The following is an 18,785-nucleotide window of genomic DNA, read 5'->3' as shown; positions in this document are numbered from 1 at the left end:
TGTCTTTGATGTGACCTGATCACAGCCATAGAAAGTCCTCACTAATTTAACTACTCGAGACTTTTCCTGGAATCGCCCAGGGAATGCAGATTTTAGTTACACAGAAAACAGGGCTAAAGTGACTAAGTAGACTGAGATTTTATTTTCAACATTTTTTTTTCTGAATCATTCAGCATCATGCTCATGCCTTGTTTCTTGGGAAGTAAGGGAGAAGGCCACGAGCAAAGGGTTTTAATTAGAAAGACCAYAGCACTCTGTGGTAGTCATACGGTGTAACAGATGAATGCACAGTGCTGTATGCAATCAACAAGCATTTGTATCTTCCCAGGTTTGACGATCACATCTTAACTGSACAGAAGAAAGGCTGACAGGACAGCAGGCTGCTGGCTCATACTCCCTTCTCAAGAAGAAACAAAACCCTTTAAGGGTGCCTTTTATTCTCAAATGACATTAATGTTTAAGACCTTTAGAAGCAGAGTAAATAAACAAACAAACWAAGCATCCTTAAAGATGGAGAGAGCCTCTAGTAGCTTTTCTCTAGCTGTAGAAATACATACTGTAATCTCCAAAGAACACTGTTTACTTCAAAGAACCCTATTTACTTCAAATTTGTGCAGGTGGTGATGAAGAACCCAAGACCTAAGTTCAATATGAGTTTTGAAACAACTTTGCCAATGGAAGATGTTAATTTAGCAAGCCACAAGGACAATTACTTTTTTCTTTTTATTGTTGCAGCTATTTTACATWAAAAGCCATGAGAATGCTCCTGCACAGGCATGTGTGTCTGTATTTATAGTTACATGTTGTCCCTCCTAAGTTAAAGCTTGCACAAGGGACCTACATAGCATTTTATAGCACCTTCTGTAAAGTTTTGCCTGGCATTTAACAGTAAATGAGGTTGAAAGGGGTTTTGAAGAGTGCTGAATTCGAAAAACTATCATTGACTTAAACTTTTTTTACTTCTATAAGCACAACCTTCAAAGCCTGAAGGATTCCATGTACAATTTGGCTTCAAAACAGTGAAACATGTCTTTGTTTTGCAGACCAAAGAAAACTGAAACACAGAAGTGATTTGTTACTTGTATGGTCATAGCTGTAGAGAGAATAAAGTTTTGGAGCCTTTAGTGTTAAACCTATGATGTAGTGAGTGAAAACCACATGCATTTACAGGGGGTATCTCAACAAGTGTTTTAGAGCTTTCAAATATACACTACAAGGAGGATCTTTGAAATACTGCTTGTCACATAGGATCACCCCATTGAATGGTAACACGGTGAAATCTACCATTTCTGCTCTTTTCCATCATTTTACTTGTCTAAACTTTAAACAGCTCTTCAAGTAGGTTCTTTTTCTTAAAGAAAATACAGGTATTCTCTGACAAGCAGCACTTTTTGMTTACTTCAAAGGGGATGTGCTCCATGCGGACTGGGTACATAATTAACCCCTCACAGCTCAGAAGAGAGCAAATTTAGGGCAGCTATTCAAGAACTTCTTGTACTGCTGATTTAAAAAATATACAGAATCTAGATTTCTTAAGTATTTATTTACTCATCTGTCTGTGATACTTCATGAGAGACAAGCAATAGGATGTGAAAGGAAGCAATTGCAAAAATACTGAAACCGTCTAAAAGGAGAGCAAATAAACGAAACACTTTCGCTGATGGCAGAGGGAAGCTGTGGAGGGTCTTTCGCGGGRAGATGCTCGGCGATGAGCGCCCGGCAGCCGGACGAGCGGCCGAGGCCACCCAGGAGATGGTGCTGTTGGACCGGAGAAGCGGTACAGCCCTGACCCAGAAGCATCTTTCAATGCGGTCCTCCCTGTTTTCCATCTGTGTTGCATGTTACTCTTTGGGGTCCTCGTTTTCTTGTGGGAGCAGAAGGTGTCGGTGTTGACCGGGCGCGTATCGCGGTGCGGTGCGCGATGCCGTTCCCAGCAAGCCGGCCCTGCGCCCTCGGTGRAGATGACGGCAGTGCTTGAAGGCGATGTTTTTCGCCGGGACTGCGTGGCTGGCGAGATGGTAACGCCGAGGCGGGGAGCAGCTTCACAGCTCACTGCCCTCACCGCCTGAGCAGCGCTGTGCCCCAGCCAAGCGCTCGCCGGGCGCCCGCAGCCTCGCTGCCCGGCGTGGGGAGCAGCACGCCCGCTCCGGGGGCTCCTCGGGGACCCGCCGCCCTCCAGCTTCCCCGGCAGCCTCCCCGCCAGGCTCCCCGGCAGCCTCCCCCCGCCATCCCCCGGCGGCCCGTCCCGCACACGTGCCTGGCAAAGGTAAGCGCAAGGGCGGCTCTGCGGCCGCACGGCGAGGGCGCGCCCGGGGCGGTGCGGGNGTGCGGGGCCAGCGCGGGGCCAGCGCGGGGCGAGGGGCGCGCAGCAGCTCCCGGCCACCCTCAGCCCCGGCCCGGCACACGGGCCACTCGCCTCCCKCCGCCACTGGGCACCTGTGGGCCCTGCCCGAGCGAAGGGCTGCGGGCGCTTCAGGGTGGGAAGACTTGAGGTGGCAAAGGGGTATTTGGGTTTCTTTCGGCCTGGAGTTCCTCAGCAGAGCAGGAGGTCAGAGGGTTGTGGTGACGTTTTCTGTTGATTTGCTGTTTTATTAGCATTCTCTCATGTAATTTGGTTCAAAAGCTTCAAATCTGGTCAGAAAAGATCAGCAGGAACTGGAACAGGTTAGTGGATGACCTGGGAGCGACTGTAGCAACATGAAGTCACCAGACTGGGTACTTGAAGAATATGTAATGGAAGGGAACATCAAAGGCCTTTCCCCAGTTGCAAGGAGGGCTTCTCTCTCTGAGTATTTCTGCATGTGTAACCAGGCACTGACCAGGGTTTTATATGTGATATAAATCTATTTCCCCAGTTCTTCAGGCTGAGGTCTTTTCTATGCAAATGGGTATGACCAAAATGAGATCTTTCTACACGCAGGCAGAGACACCAAACACAAACCTCCTGCAGGTGGGTTATGAGGCCTCCCTAATTGCAGCTGCCATCCTGATAWGAGGCATTCATTGTTGCACCCATTTTTCTGTGGCTGAAGCGAGTGTGGCCTGTGGTRGAGGTGAAGTGACCAGTGAGGAAAGAGCCATCATAGAGAGGATGGCCAAAGCTCCCTTCAGCAGAACCACTGGGGAGGCCAGTGCTGTAAGGATTGGAGGATTATGTCTATTGTGGTGCATTTCTACTCCTTTCTCTTTAAATCATCAGCCGCAATTCAATGGTCAGTGGTAGGATTCCAATTTATTTTCTTAACAATAAATGATTTAAAGCTCAGCTGACACTTTGTAGGGGCTTTTGCTATTTGGCATGAGCTGAGTAGGGAAGCAATTGAGAAATTCTGCTGTCCAGCCATGTTTAGGTGTGTCAGCAGGAGGAAACCAGAAGAAAATAGTAWAGAGCAGCAGTTCAGGAAGGAGTATAACAAGCCCAAAGCAAGCCTGTTCAAATTTCTTTGCTTTTCATGTGGACTTGAGGTAAAGTTCAGCTCACTCTGCTGAACAACTGTCAAGTTTTCAGGTAGGAGCTGGCTGTTCCTTGGGCACACTCCTCATTGAGGAGTGAGTGCTCTGAGCAGGAGATGGCTCAGGATTCAGGCCACAACTTTAACTTGGTTAACGTGGTCCTGCACATCTCTGTCTCATAAAGATAAGCTCTTCCTACATATTGAAGAGGAGTCTCAGCAGGCCCCAGACAGGAAGTTAAGTGTTTTGTTTTAGGGACCATTTTGCACTGGGCTCAGTGATAAAATAAAGTGCTTAGGATCAGCGCACTGACTCAAACCTAGGAGACCTCTCTGCTCTGACACCCCAAACCACCAAGCTATAGTGTCAGGTCTCTTTTCACCCCAGAAGCTTGGCTGTTCTTACTGAGCCAGGAACCCTGTCCCAACAAGTRGAAGAGCGTGCCCTCTGCCCTCCTAGTTCTCTGCCAGGTGGCCAAGTGCTTCATTTGAGATGGGCAATGATGGCTTGACCACCTTTCCATGCAGTCTTTTTAAGTCAGGAAGAAAATAATCACTGCACTACTGCAGACAAGCAGTTTCCAACACTGTGTTGCTACTGGCATGGATTGCACACCCCAGATTTGCCAACTACTGTCCAATTACTGCCTTTGGAAAGTATTAAAACAGGGTGTGGGTGCCTTTTTTCCCAGCTTAGGCCAGAGCCATAATTACGTATGAAATTTCAGACCAAAATTCCACCCTTTTTAGGTGTCTACATCCTGATAACCTAATTTTTGGTTCTTAATCAATATGCAGGAAGGAATTAAAGACAAGATTGCATCTGAAGCTTCTAGCAGTCATATCCTGTAGCTTGGAGGGAAATAAGGTACAAAAAAGTGACTGAAATTTCAGAGCATCTGGGTTTCAGTTGTGTTGAGAGGATTTGTCAAGAAAGCTCCTGAGGGAAGAGTAGAGGAAGATGCCATGAATTCCACTTAAGAACAATAATAGAGTCTGGAGGGCATGTATGTTGCCAACAACAGTAATACTGGGCAAGCAAAGAGGAAATCAGTACTACTGAGTGTCAGGGAACTCTTCCAAACCTGAAGATCTAACCTTAGTTTTCCAATACATTGGTTTATTAATTATTAATTAGTGTAAGGACTAGGTGAAAGGCACATAAAAAGAAATTATGGTGGACTGCAAAATCCTAAAGTTTTGAAATAAGAATGCTTCAGGTTTGTCAGTCAGAAGAGTAGGCGTAATTAACTGGTAGTTCAGAAACTGGATCAGTGAAGATTAAAGGCAGAAATTAAAGAAGATAAAGACATTGCTGAGAATCTAAATGATTTGTTTGCAGCACTCTTCGGCACAGAGAATATCAGAGTGATACCTACTGGGACTTGCTCTTTTCTGGTAATCAAGATGTGTCAGAAGGAAGAGCTGGAACAAATCGATAATTTAAAAAGCAGCAAATCATCAGCTCCAGATGGTACATTGAAAAGTTTTGAAGGAGCTTAGTATGAAACAGCTGATCTGCAACAAAAATATGCCTTCCTTAATTAAAAACAGCTATTTTGCTGCAGAAGTGGAAGGTAACAGTTGTACCCAGAGTTAAAAACAGGATTGAGACAATTTGAGGAAGCACATACTCTCTATACCCAGATATACAATTCTGTTTTATAAGCTGTTTGAAGACAGAATATAAAGTAGGAAAGGAAGTGAAAAAGTGAAAAAGTGAAGATGGTAGTATCTAAAGAGCAAAGTTTTTGTGGGAAAGAGCCATGCCTCATCATTAATCTGTTTCAACTCYAACTGGGACAGGCTTCTCATGGGCAGACAAGAAGGAACCACTGTAATTTAGATAAAGCTCGAAGGACCCTTGGCCTAGGGGAGATACCATGGARCAAAGAGAGGCCAGCTTGCTGCTTATCTCTTGGCTGATGAGACTGTCCTGGGCTAAATGTCCTAAGGAGCCCTGACCATCCCTGACATCTCCATGCTGCATCRGGCCTGTCACTTGTTCCTGCTCTGTGATGGTGTTAGCCCACCCATGCGATGCCAATCCCTGATTTCAGCTGCCCTGGGAGGTGAGGAACCTGTGAGAGGATGAGTGACCTGTTTCCAGCCTCTGGGAAAGCTCAGCAGAGGTTGTTCCTGTCTGTATGTCAGGCTCACGAGTCTGGAAAGCTGAACAGTGTTGAGAAAGCTCACACACTGCTTTTAAATTTTAAGTCCTGCAGAGGATTAAGAGGCTGCTCTGGGGAACTGCAGCGGAGTAGAAACTAGGAGATGAGGAGAATTGGTGGCAGTTGTGGTGGGAAGCTCTTCCTGGGGGTAGCACCAAGGTACCAGCATTGTGATGAAGACATTCATGGGGAAATAAAAGTATGAACAAAAGAGTTAAGACCCTCCATCTTGTTAGGTAAAGGCAGGGGCTGGCTGGAAAAATGCTTTTTACCACACACTAGTTACTCACTGGAAGCAGGCCTAGTACTAAATAAAAAAAAGAGGAATTTGGTTATGGCTGAATGGAAAATGAATATGACAAAGCATCTAATTTCAGAAGAAGAAATAAGACAGAATGTATTAGTTTTCCCTCCCAATGCTATGCATTAATTAATTAGATACAATATCAATGCCAACACCGTTTAACAACATCCCTGTATGTTTATAGTGAATACTCTGGATGAGCTGAGAGGAAAATCTTTACCTTTTCCCTTAGAGGGAATCTGTCAGAATCCAGATAATAATTTACCCTTAACAATGCAGTACTTTTCTATGTTAATTTTATGCAAATTTGGACTATTTGTGGACTCCTTATTGTGCTCTTTGTTCCCACTTTCTGCTTCAAAGGTTCCTCCCTGGCTCTATGCTGTCAGTGAAGGTTCACAAACTGAYCATGTTGCCTGGAAAAAAAATTTCAGTAGGATGCTGTGGAATAGCTAAAAAAACCCAAAAAACCACCCACCAAATCTCTGACAGGTATTTAATGTTCAGACCCTTTGTTAATACAAATCTACAGTTTTCATCAACTTCAACCAGTGGTTCTTTGCTCTTTTAGGCAGACAACAGAACTACTCCCTCCTTCTTTCTTATTTGTTTTTGCCTGGGAGTCCTTCTCTATTTCTCCTGATCTCTTCTGTGTATTCTTCCCCCAGTCCTAGGGTTTTCCCTTCCTTGCCTCCCTTGCACAGGTGTGTGATGCTGCTGTTGCTTTTCTCCTTTCCCTACACCTGCCTCCTCACAGCCTTGTCAGCTCAGAGCTGTTCTGGCTCTGGTGCCCAGCCAGAGTCAATTATGCCAGCAGAGCTAATTAGGAGGCACAAGATGCTGTGCCTCATTCTTGAGATTTGTACAGCTCACCATCACAGTGTACTCTGCTGATTGGGAAATACTGATTTAGAGCAACAGAAATTATAACAAAAAAYAGTTTAAAGGTTTCTGGATTAAACCTGCAGGTTTTCTCTTTGCTCTGTTCTGTGCTATTATTTTCATATTAATAAGCTCTAGTATACAGCACTTCTAGGATTTCACTGGGTGTTTGGTAGGGAACAGCATCAGCCAGGAAATGYCTGGAGAAGTGCTGTATTTATGGATGATAAACTAGGCTGTAGATTTTAGAAAGACAGTGTTTTGCCTTGTCCTTTAAATTTCTTTATGCAGTGAGATAAGGGAGGAAAGCGTGGTGCAGAGGTGCCCAGGACACTTTTAAATTATCTAATTTAAATGCAAAGTCAGTTTTGCCATGGCAGCTCGGAGCAGAGCAGCATGGCTGATTCACTCAGCTCCCCAATAGTCCCGAGGGTCCCGCTGCTCAGTGTTTTCAGTGCTCTCTTCTGCAAGCAAAGTCTCCCCTCTCTGATGCCATGGCATGCTGTGGCTCATGTCATCACATAACAATTCAGATGCTTGATGTGACAGTTTGATGATATCCAGGCTTGTGGGCTTTTCCAGATGCAAGATCCACAGTAGAGTTGAATTGCTAACGCTTCAGGGTCAGTAGGTTTGGGTCCTTTATTTCCATTTATGAAAACACCCATAACTGTCAAAGCTCAAGAGAACCAAGACCCTACAAAAAACCTGAACCACTTGCACATCAATGCCATCAGCAAATGTTTCTTTGAGGTGGTTTTCATGTCTGAGACTCAGACCAACAGGCTGTGATCTTGTTATTTCTACATCAGCAGAATAGCAGACAGCTCTGACATCTCTTCCCTTACCCAAAACTACTTTGGGCTAGATAAAACAATAAGATCTCAGTGATGGTTGCCCAGAGCAATTCTCAAAACCAYTTTATTTATCATTAAGACAAAGAAAATGTCCTCAGTCGCCGGACTATGGAGTAGGAAGTAGAGATTATAGGTACAGTCTTGGGAAAAGCTTTGTGTTAATTATCGTTAACATCTTGTGCACTCCTCTAGATGTCCAAGTTGTAACTGTCCAGCTGGGCTCTACCTAGCAGAAAAATATTTTCTGATCATAATGCCAGAATAAGACAAATTGTAACTATGCAGTTTATGATTACTTTTTTTTTTGCGTCCTGTCCCCCCATGGCTGAAGTGTCTTTAGTTCAGTGGACAAGTTGTTTTCCATTTTTTACCTCAGAAAAAAAGCTGGAATGGGAGAGTGAAACTTCAAATCTCATGTTGGGGTACATTTGCTATATAGATTTCTATTTGGAGAAGCCAAAGTTAAAAGAAAAATTAAATTTTTCTCAGAAGTAAATAATTTTGTCTGATCAGCTATTGTGAKTGTTTTCTAGAACTGCTGAGTTCAGCTGGAACTTTAGGTGCTTGATTTCTTTGAAAATCACACCTAGGGCTTCCAAATCCAGGCAAAGGGCCATGGTGGTTTATATAGTAAMTCTGGCACAGAGGATGAAATAGAGCCTCTATCCAGAGGGACCTTCTTACTTCAAGGGCTTCAGGGACTATGAGTACTGAAACCTGCTGTTTAAAGTCCTTTCTGCTTTGAGACATKCCACCAGGGAGTGCAGTCTCCAAGTTCAGCACACAATGTTGCAGTCCCAAACAGGTCACTGCATCTGAGCCTCCTCTAGATTATTAAATAACAGTATATTGTTTTCTTGTGGAGATCATAAAGAGTGCATGATGGAGCCCTACAACATCTTTTCTAAAGGGTACTGGGTACTGGTRTCCTGAGAATATGACAGGAACCTATCAGTCTGAGGTTTATTAGGTAGACAAATCCGTATTTCACTGTAGTGTAGTGGGGTTAATATTTCATTCTCTTCACTGTCCTGCTTTGATTGGAATTTCAAAAGCCAAATCTAAACTGACCAATGTAATTTTACCTCCTGGTTATTATATGTCTGCTTCTACTTGACCATGCTATGTTGCTATCTTGCTTTTTTGTTTTGGATGCATCCATTTAGATYTTCTGAAAACAAGTTTACACTATTCTGGCATGCAGAACTTTCCCAGCGAGTCCCAGGGATTGATTTCTGGAGACTTACTTGACTTTGAGATCACATCCTGGAGGATGGTAGTATTGAACTATAATTGGTTTCTCAGRGTTGATTTTCTCCTCCTATTAGTTCACAGAGCAGATGAGTGATTCACTCACTTAACTCTAGATTGGCTCATGAGATTGAAGAGCCTGTCCTTGCACTCATATTTTAAACATCTCCTGCCATAAACAGCCAGTTGAATGATATGAAGTTTGAACACAAAGTACTTATTTTCACTTCCACAATGAAGCATAGCTGAGAGCACCAAGAGCCTGGTGTAGGTGTTAAGAAAATCCGCTGTTCCAAAGGAGCTTTTGTTGATATGCCCCACTGGAGCTCAACCAATGTGCATTGCCTTTATTACCATGATAATACAAGTCCATGTGCTTTCTGATGAAATTCGGAGAGCCACTTACATTTCTCTTCTGCTTGTAATTAGGGCARAGCAGACAGTTCAGGAGGAGACCCTGTCCTTTTACAGCAGTTTGTACGGGGGCTGTGGTGGTGATGCCACCTGGTGAGACCAGGAATTGTGAGACTCGTTAAGCTTTGCTAATGACTCTGCTGGTGATCCTTCCTCCAGGGCTCAGGTTCTGTTCCCCTTATATCAATGCCTTCACCCATTTTTTTTAATCAATGAACTAACACTGATCAATCCACAGAGTTGGTTTGTTCTTGAGCCCGTTTCTGCAGTGCCAGTTGGCAGGTGGCCACAAACACTGGGTTTGTTTGTGCTGGCTGTGTGTCTTCTTTGGGAAAATGGGCAGTAAGTGGTGGGATGCACCTGCTGAAAAGCACTTTGCTGTGATGCTGCTGTRTCCCAACCAGTGTGTAAAACTGGTTAGGTTTTAACATTAGGCAAACACTGGCACCTGCACATTGTCTGCTTGTGAAATGGCTGTCTGTGCTCGGTTTGTAGTCAGTGATGGTTTGTCAGTCCTGCCAGACTGGTCCAGAAAGGTGTCCAAGCATCAGGGGCTCAGTTCAGTTTCTCAAACTGACATGTCCGGTGCCATTTGAGATGTCCTGAAGTGGGACATCCCCAGTGAGCTGAGGATTTAGCACAGGACTTCTGCTGTTCTGTAAGCTGCAGGCCACACCAGACACCCCCTGCAGCCATTGACACAGTCAAACCCAATTGTGTGCTTCAGGGTAGGCTGAAATGCTCTCTAGGGCTGTATTGGCAAACTCTCCCAGGGATCCTAACCTGGACACTGCCCCTGYATGTGGACACCTGGATGGAAGCACCTTCCCCTCCAGCTGCATCCAAGATACAAGCCTGGCTTTGAGAGAGTTAAATTTATAGTTAAATGTGAAAGTAAGCAGCTCTAGAGGGCCTGGTATTAAGCCTATTTTGATGGCTACTATGGGAGCAAAAGAAGTGCCCCCTGAAAATGCCTTTCATCAAATAGGCTACAGGGAGACACTGGGCATGCAGCTGTTTAACTTTCAGCTTAAGGAAGGGAAAAGCATCCCACCTTTAGTTCAGATGTAATCCTTTTTACTCCACTGACCCAGAAACAGTTTTCTTCAGTTACCTGCAGGAAAGGCTGTACGGGAGACACAGTAATGATATACTGAACCCCAGGAGCATCTTGAATATTTCTGAACTCTGCAAAATGAAATCGATTTGAAGATAGTTGGAACTGAGCTATGCTCAAACCAAAATCTTACTGTTTGTTTTTGTTTGYTTGTTTGTTTGTTTGTTTGWTTTCCTCAGGATAATAGTTTGCACCYTTGCAGCCCAAAAATCTGTGGAAAGGACCATAGTTTCTCACCCTATTTCCCTGTACAATTTCAGTCTTCACCACCTGGGTGGTGTTTTCTTACTCCTTCCTCCTACTTTCTCTCTTTATGAAAGAAGAAAAGACCACAATTTCACTTGGTTGTTCTGGGAGGCATACAAACCATGATGGCTGCTGTGGGATTGATGGGAAAAGTTTAGTGTGGGAGTAATAACATTTTCAAATTAAGCCTGGYTGACCCAGATGCTCTTTATAGAGGTATCTCATTTAGATGCTTAAGTGAATTATACGGTTGGAGTTTTAAAAGGAGATGTGAGGGGAAAAACTGGGACAACTAAAAAAGTGCAGCAACAGTGAATGTCCAAGAAGTGCAATAGAGACTGTATAAATCCACAGTTCACTGATCTCTCTGGGGACATTTGAAAGCGGAAGAAATTGTAGAAAAATAGAAGGTAAATCTTAAATGGGTGTAAACTAAGTTAATTCTAGTGGGATTAATTTTACTTACGTCAATGAGAATTCGACTCTCACCAGTGTGGGTTGATGGCTCTGGTGAGAAGGTAATACTGTCAACTTGATATATTATTAAACAATATTATTTTGCCTCTATAATTTTCCAAAATCTAATATTTTGCAGGTGTTTTGATTAGATYTAGTTTTTTATCAGTACCTAGGTAGTGTGAATGACTAAAACTTTAAACAGAGCCCATTTATTCATTATTGATTTCCATWTATGTATCTATAAATATGGGAAAATGCATATTTATATATCATGTAGAGTCCATAGAGGTATTGGGATGAAAGAGCTTGGCAATGAGTAATTTCCTCACGGTCACTATTCTGTGCTTAGATCCCTTGCAGAGGGACGTGTGTATTTGTTTGGAATTCTAAGGTTGGACTTGCTGAAGGTTAAGTGCCCAGAGGAAGGCAAGAGGGATACTTTTAGCATCCCGAAGTGGGAGATACCTTCAGTAGGTTTTGCAACAAAACTGCAAATGGGATACTTCAAATTAATCCCTCCAGGCGTGTGCCCCCCTCCATACTTCATTCTTTCTTTGAACCAGCACCAGTATCTCTTACTTGCAAATTTTCATAGGCAGAATTTGCTTAAAATAACCAGAAATCAAGAACTTCTGCCATCACATCCACTTTTACTGCTTCTTGTAATCTTTTGAGTAGATTTTTACCCTCCCTTTGCTTGTCCAGATGCTGTCACAGCTTTAATACGTCAGTGCAACGCTCAGGCAAACTCACCCATCAGTCATCCTGCTCAGGGCAGYAGGTGCCTCAGCAGGTACTATTTGCTGCAAGGAGAGATTTCACTGGGGTTAGGCTGATGGGAAGAACAGCTGATGTTGACAGTGGGATTGAGGAAAACGATGGTCCCATGCTCATTGGGGTTGGCTAATGCTGTCACTAGAAAACGCTGTCCCTCTTTTGGAATGCATCTGACAAGCGAACCCACCTTCACTATTAGTTTGGATCATGACAGGAAAAGAAACTCTCCTCTATAGAAGACACTTCTTGTCCTTTGCTTATGTAAGTCAGAGCTATGGCTTCTGGGCTCTCACTGAATGCCTCCTTTTCTATGTACTTTTACAGCTCATTTTTTTCTTTTTTTATTTGTTTCTTGCTGGTTTTTTTTTAAGTTTTTTTTTTTTTTTTTTTAAAGATATATTAATTACACAAATGCTTGGTGGAGAGCAACGCTCATGTCAAAAGGTTTAAGCTTTGGGTTTAATTTGGATGAATGCCTGAAATTTAGCTCTGAACCAGTGGCAGTCTTTGAATTTATAAATACTAATATCCACCTGAGATTCTGGTCCAAAGCAAGAGCAAGACTTTTATTCTGTTCAGGTTCCTCATCTCTGCTTATCACCATAGCAAATTAGGCCTTTTCAGGCAGGCAACAAGTGGTATGACTAACAACCTTGTAATGCATATTCTTTCTTTCTTCCCCGAAGTTTCAGTGAGAACAGCCAAGGTCTGGCCATTCAGGCCAAGGACTTAAAAATGTGTTTGATATTTTTGAGGACTCTTGCAAATTTTAATAAAGAATATTTTTGTTTGGGAGTTTGTTTGCTCTTGGCTGGHCCAGGTTAACCAAGTATAGAGAACAGGTTCAGGATCCTTCCCATTCCCCAAACCATGGGGTGAGTGAGTGTCCATATCAAGTGTTTAGCCGCAGAAGCTGGTGCCCAGGAACAGAGTGATGAAATAAGACAAATTGGAGTAATAGATCATGTAAAGGCATGACAGTCAGAAGGGAATAACACTTTAGTTATGATAAAGTTGTATAAGTTAAAATGTTCATGAATTAAAAAATCAGGAATTTATGTTTTCTTGCCATCTGAATAGGATTTAGAATTGAACAAGTAAGTGAAACCTGGATTTAGGATTTTGTATGTGATAAAGCCAGGTAACTTAGCAGGGATTTTTTCTGACTAATTGGTAGGACTGTGGGTGGAAATGTGCGTGGTACTGCATGCTGTGTAAGCATGTTCTGTTTACTGCACTGTGCTCTTCCCCGAATTCATGTTGGTATACGTGTTTGCTGATTGCTGTTCCAACACAGATAAAGTCACGCTGCAATCTCTCGGTAACAGGCTGTCCGGGCGGACTTGGGAATTTCCACCTTATGGTAAAGTCAGAAATGTCACCGAGGCAGGGCATTTTGTGCTAGTTGGAGAATCGTGTTTCCAGTGCAAAGAAAGACAAGACAGACAAATGTCACCTTTGTGACTCCCACACACACTTGGTCTGAGTGCAGGGCTGAAGGTATCTGGCTGTACTGTAGTCTSCAGGAACTCTTCTTTCACCTGCAGGTGAAAGAAGGTGAGCAGAATGGTTTCTCTTCTTAACCACCCATGATTGAATACTGTTAGTATTTAATACTTGTATTGAATCTCAGATAATTGCTAAAGTGCTGAACTGCTGTCTCAACTTAACCACATGCAATTAATAATATTGATCACCCTATACTGACCTTGAGAGTTAATAACTGTTTTTTCCCTTAGTTTCCCTTGATGAATGGTGCTTTCTACATGCCAACTTATAATTTTGCCAAAGTGTCAGATCACAGGGTCTGAGCCTCCAGACACTGAAATGCAAACAGTGCTTTCTGCAATGGTTGTTTCTTTAGGACTGATAGGAATATTTATGTCTAGGTTGAGAAAAAGAAATACTTTTTTATTTTTACAGGATTTTGCCTAGGGGGAAGTCTATACAAATATTTAGGCATAAACCAAATTAATTGAAAGCTGTGTAGGATACATGCACAAAGATTTGAGGATACAAAAGTTAGGCCTTATTTTCTCCATCAAATAATTAGGTGGTTCTTTTCTCCATCTAATGATAAAATGTTTCTTTTTTTTCCCAAAAAATTCTTTCCCATAGTAAACACCATGGTTAAGACACAAAATAAAGAGATAATTGAAGCCATTTGTTTGTCTCATCTTATTTGGAGGGACCTTTAGAAGTCTTTTTGCTCTAGGTAATCTGAACAACATCTTTTTCCCGATTACCTTAAACAAACTGAAGAATTTATTTATGGTTATCTTTTATTAACAGGCTTCCCTGCTTACCTAATCCTCATTTTACTACTATTACCTGATAATGAATCAACAGTACTGCTCCTGTTTTTGTGTGATACTTTTTTCTTGTGTTTCTACATGCCAACTTATATCCCTGCTGTACTGTGTGCCTTTTCTCTTGTGCATATCCCTCTGTTGAGATCCCTRGCAGAAGGATAAGAACTACTGCAGGCCTGGAAACAGAGAATCTMGCAAAAGAGATTCTGCTAAAATCTCTGAAATATTTTTATTCTCTGCTGCAGAGAAAATCAAACAGATCTGGAATGTGTGAAGTGGCACTGCCAGCCCAGAGCTTGGCATCACTGAGAGAAGCTTTGCAGTTCTGTGTTATCCAAGAGACAAACAGCGAGGGAGTCTGGGGGCAGAAATCCGCCTCCGTGGGGGTTTGCTCACATCAGCACTAACACTTGGTGGAGCAGGATGTGGAAATGGGGTGTGATAATCTCCCTGCTCCTTCTTCGGAGCAAATGGAGCACATTGTCCCATGACAGCCACTACTCAGCACCGATGTGCCCTCCCCACAGCCACATGTAACTGCCCCCTTCTTTTGGACAGCTGGCATAATCTGGAAACACCTTATCTTTGTAAAAAGCATCTTGACAAACTCTTCAAACMCTGCCTCTTCCCTGCATTTGTACTCATTCACCCCCTCCCCATTGCATCCTCAGCTAAAGCAGATTATTGCAAAATCCATTTTARAAACACAGCAGTTTTATACTGAAAGATACCTAGAGGGCAGCAAATCCAGAGGGAAATCTCATCCTTCAGTGCAAACGAAACCTCCTCTTTTATTTAATTTCTGAAAAATCAAACACAGAGTTACATAAAGCTTTTTTTTTTTTTTTTTTTTTTTTCTCTCTCTCTCTCCACAAAGCAGCAAGAATAGTAAGATATCTCTGTAAGGTTGAGATATAATCATACCTGGGAGCAAATTTTTAATTTGATTAAAGCTTAGAGTACTGGGCAAAGCCTCTAAGTTCAGGTGTGAGTTATGAAGAAACTGCTCGGCCATCAATAATCCCATCTGAAAGGAAAAGTATTTTTAGAGTATTGCTGTGTGACACAGAATGCTCCTGAGTTATTTATAACTGTGCTTGATATGAAGGGGAGATTTAGTTTGATATTAATTTAGTATTGTGTTATTGATTGCAATTCTCTTTTCCTTCACGTTTGGTTAAAATTGGAGTTGGCCAAGCAGCAGCTGGGCTCCATTTAACTGTTGGCAGTGGAAATCAAGGCTTGCTTTATTGCATTCTGCTCTCTTKAGCACATTTTGACACCCTTTGAGAACTGTTTCTGCAAATACCCTTCCTGAATTTCACCACCAACTGTTGATGCGYCCAGTAAAGGGGATTTTGGAAACCTCTGTCTCATGTCCCTAACGTCTTACACTGGGCACTCGAGGTTTGGAACTTGGCCATTGTGAAGTTATCAGAATGCTTTAAAAAAGCAGTAAGTTTAAAAGCATTCATGCTAGTAGTTTGAGATTTTACTCAGTTTTTGAAAATTTTCCTTTTGTGTAAAAAGGAAAAACTGGAAATCTGCATGTTGAGAGGCACAATTTTTTTTTTTTGTGAAAAACTGGAATCTGCATGTTGAGAGGCAAACCAGTGAAACTTTTTGAGGATTCTCTCAGTAATTACAGGGAAAAACAAACAGGCCCCTTTAAGCACACTTGGGAGCACTGGTGTCTAAATGTCAGAAGGGATATCTCCTATTCCCCACTTTGTGAAGCTGCGAAATGGGGTTAATGAACTGACCTCTGTTGGTCTGACATTCACWTTTACTGATGGAAAAGGAGATATGAGAGTGGGTGATCCTTGTTATCAAGGAGCAACATATTTGCATTGAAATAGAATAGGATGCATGCAGGAGAGAGGAAGACTGGGACTGTCTGATGACATTTTTGGATGAAGACTACGCCTGAAATGAGAAGGATTTATGTGGCACCCGATAGCTTTTATGGCAAATGCGTACAAGAGCACAGGCAATTTCCTGCTAATTGCTTTTCTTCTGAGGTACAAGCCCCTTTTCCTGTCTCATAGACGTGRTGATTTTGCACAGCTAGTATTACATTTATAAGCACTGAAATATCAGGGAATTTTTTTCACTAGAATAGTCAGTTGTTACTGAATATGCAAAAGGCATTGCGTTCCTTACTATGTCTGCTGTCTCTGAACATGTCTCTGTTCCTCTGCAGGAAGGGAAGATACCCTTTCTTCCTTTATCTTCAGCAGTGTTCCTTTTGCCTCGGGCAGTTGTTTGTAACGTGACCACTGGGTGGTTTTCCCAAGCAGCTGCAAGTTGTGAGGTGCTGGGTCAGGATGATGCAYGGTCAAAGCCCGCTGATCCGCTACTGCTAGGGGTCAGAGAATGGGTGGGGTTGGAAGGAACCTTAAAGATCACTCAACTCCACCCCCCTGGCATGGGGGATGCTGTTAGCCTTCAGGGCAGCATTTAATAGCCATATATGAGGGCTTTTTGTTTGTTTGGTACTGTGTGTACCCTGCCCTGTGAGGAGTGGGTATATCTGAGCCGTGAAAGGTTAAACCCTTTTGGACTCCTGTGGTTGCTCAGAAAACTCTCGATGCTTTGGGTTTTGTAGATGAAATATAAACACCATTTACATCTACTTAAAATCTGAATTGAACTTGAAATTTCTGTTCAGTGTAGTGCTGAATGTAGCCACTGTTAAATTGCTCCATTAACTATAAAGCAAAGTTTAATCTGCTGTGTTTTACTTTCATAAAGTGCTTCTAAGCACTGGTAATGTTCCCTTTTTTATTGTGTTCCTTTAACCTTATAGGAAATTGAAAACTTTGTCCAAAAAAAAAAAAAAAAATTAAAATACACATGAAAGAAATGCAAAAGAGAGCAGTATTACCAGGAAGAATTAAGAGTAACAACGCTGGAGCAATGTGCTGTTTTGCCCTTTCATTTTCAAAGGAAAAATGATGAAAGAGCTTGGTCAAAGAGCCCCAATAAGCAGATTACGTCTACTACTTGTGGAAAAGACTACAAGTGCAATCCAGAAAGGCAATTACTTTTTCATTCAGATAGAATTTTTCAGCTTCTAATATAGAGTTAATTGCCTCTTTTTTTTCCCTCCTTCTTTCTTGTAATGGTCCTTTCCATAGGTTTAGTCATCCTTGAGGGCAGCTGCTCCAAATATACAGCAATTGCCAGATGATTACCTCTTTAATGTTTTCACGGAGTACTTTGCTGGTTAACCTCCTTAACTGGAGAGCTGCTTATTGTTATTTATGTCTTGTCAGCATAGAGGTTCATTAAGCATTGGTAAATGACATGTTTTCATATCTGCTGACACTAGAAATGCAATATGATCAATTGCAAATTGACTTCAGTGCAGCAATAGAGTGCATTTAACACACATCAGTGGATCGTTTGTACAAGCAGAGCTCGAATTTTTATGGCTGTTTATGTGTCTCTAATATCCAAGTATAAATTCTCCCAAGCCAAGCGATTCTTAGTAAAACCAAATGCAAAACGGTCCAACAAGTGATGGCGTATGCCAGGCAAGGTGTCAGCACAGGAAGTTTTTGGATGGCAGGAGGCTGGAAGCGGTGACACAGCCCTGCTTGCCGCAGCTGTGCCAGGAGGGACAGGGGAGCTGGGGAATCTCTTGTGAGCGTTCCCTCCTTTGCCTCCCTTGCGCCAGGGGGAGCCCCCCAGCGCTTTCCATCCCTTGCTGGCTTGCCATCACTTCGGGACGGTAACAGTCCTACCCACCCAGGGCAGGTCCGGAGATGGCTCTGTGTGTGTGTGTGTGTGTGTGTGATTCCCAGAAGCTCGGCTGGTGATACCTCTGTGCCCAGGTCCCGCCGGGGGCGGGGGTGTCAGGGATAGGGACAAGAGCTTCCCGTCTCCCGGGTGCCAGTGGCCTTTTCCTCCACCGCTCCCTCTCCTGGCAAGGGAGCCGAGCTCACGCTGAGTTGGGTCCAAAGAGCTGCTTTCTGGTGTTTCTGCAGCAGCAGCACTTACTGAGGAAGCTGCCGTCGCGTTTAGCGGCTCAAGCTGGGACATTGAAATTTGTCCGGCTGCACAGGATGATGGCGCACCCACTGCAACAGCACCGCCAGGCACTGCGGTCTCCYGTGCTTCCTGCGGGGGTGATCTTCTTTATCAGCGCTTGAATSTCCTCTCTAGGATGAGCCACGACCCCGTGCCAAGGGCAGCTAAACAGCGACTGTATCCCTCCTGCCCAAAACTGTACACACACATACATTTTGCTGCTTGTCCCTCACTGGGGTACAGGCTCTCTCCCGTGTTTCCTYCTGACCAAAATTTCTAGGAACTGCTGATGTTGCTGTGGATCTGAGACTGCTCTTGCCTGTACCAGTGTACTTGGACTAGAGTAGGTTGCCTTCACAGACACCTCTGAATTTCTAGACCTCTGTCTTCAAAAATTTGTCTCAAGGCAGAGGTTAAATTTTCAACTCTGTGGATACAGGTAGATTATATGGTAAAAATTTGCCTTTAGAGCTAGAAAAAGCACATAGTTCTCTTTAAAAAAAAAAAA

At 43.0% G+C, this 18,785-nt stretch overlaps 1 protein-coding gene across 2 annotated transcripts in view; it reads left to right on the top strand.

Annotated features, from left to right (window-relative positions):
• Window positions 1-1,827: 1,827 nt before the first annotated feature.
• The window catches only part of TUNAR (TCL1 upstream neural differentiation-associated RNA), a 162,694-nt gene continuing 145,736 nt past the window's right edge, over window positions 1,828-18,785 (top strand). For both annotated transcript variants that reach the window (XM_057382987.1, XM_057382981.1), the window contains exon 1: window positions 1,828-2,266. The gene's annotated coding sequence lies outside the window, so the exon portion shown is untranslated. The remainder of the gene's footprint in view (window positions 2,267-18,785) is intronic.

The sequence above is a fragment of the Malurus melanocephalus genome, unplaced genomic scaffold (genome assembly GCF_030028575.1).
Source record: "Malurus melanocephalus ecotype Western Australia unplaced genomic scaffold, MMel_1.1 scaffold_597, whole genome shotgun sequence".
Lineage (NCBI taxonomy): Eukaryota > Metazoa > Chordata > Aves > Passeriformes > Maluridae > Malurus > Malurus melanocephalus.
The sequence above is the reverse complement of the archived record's forward strand: the minus strand, read 5'-3'. Positions and strand labels throughout refer to the sequence as shown.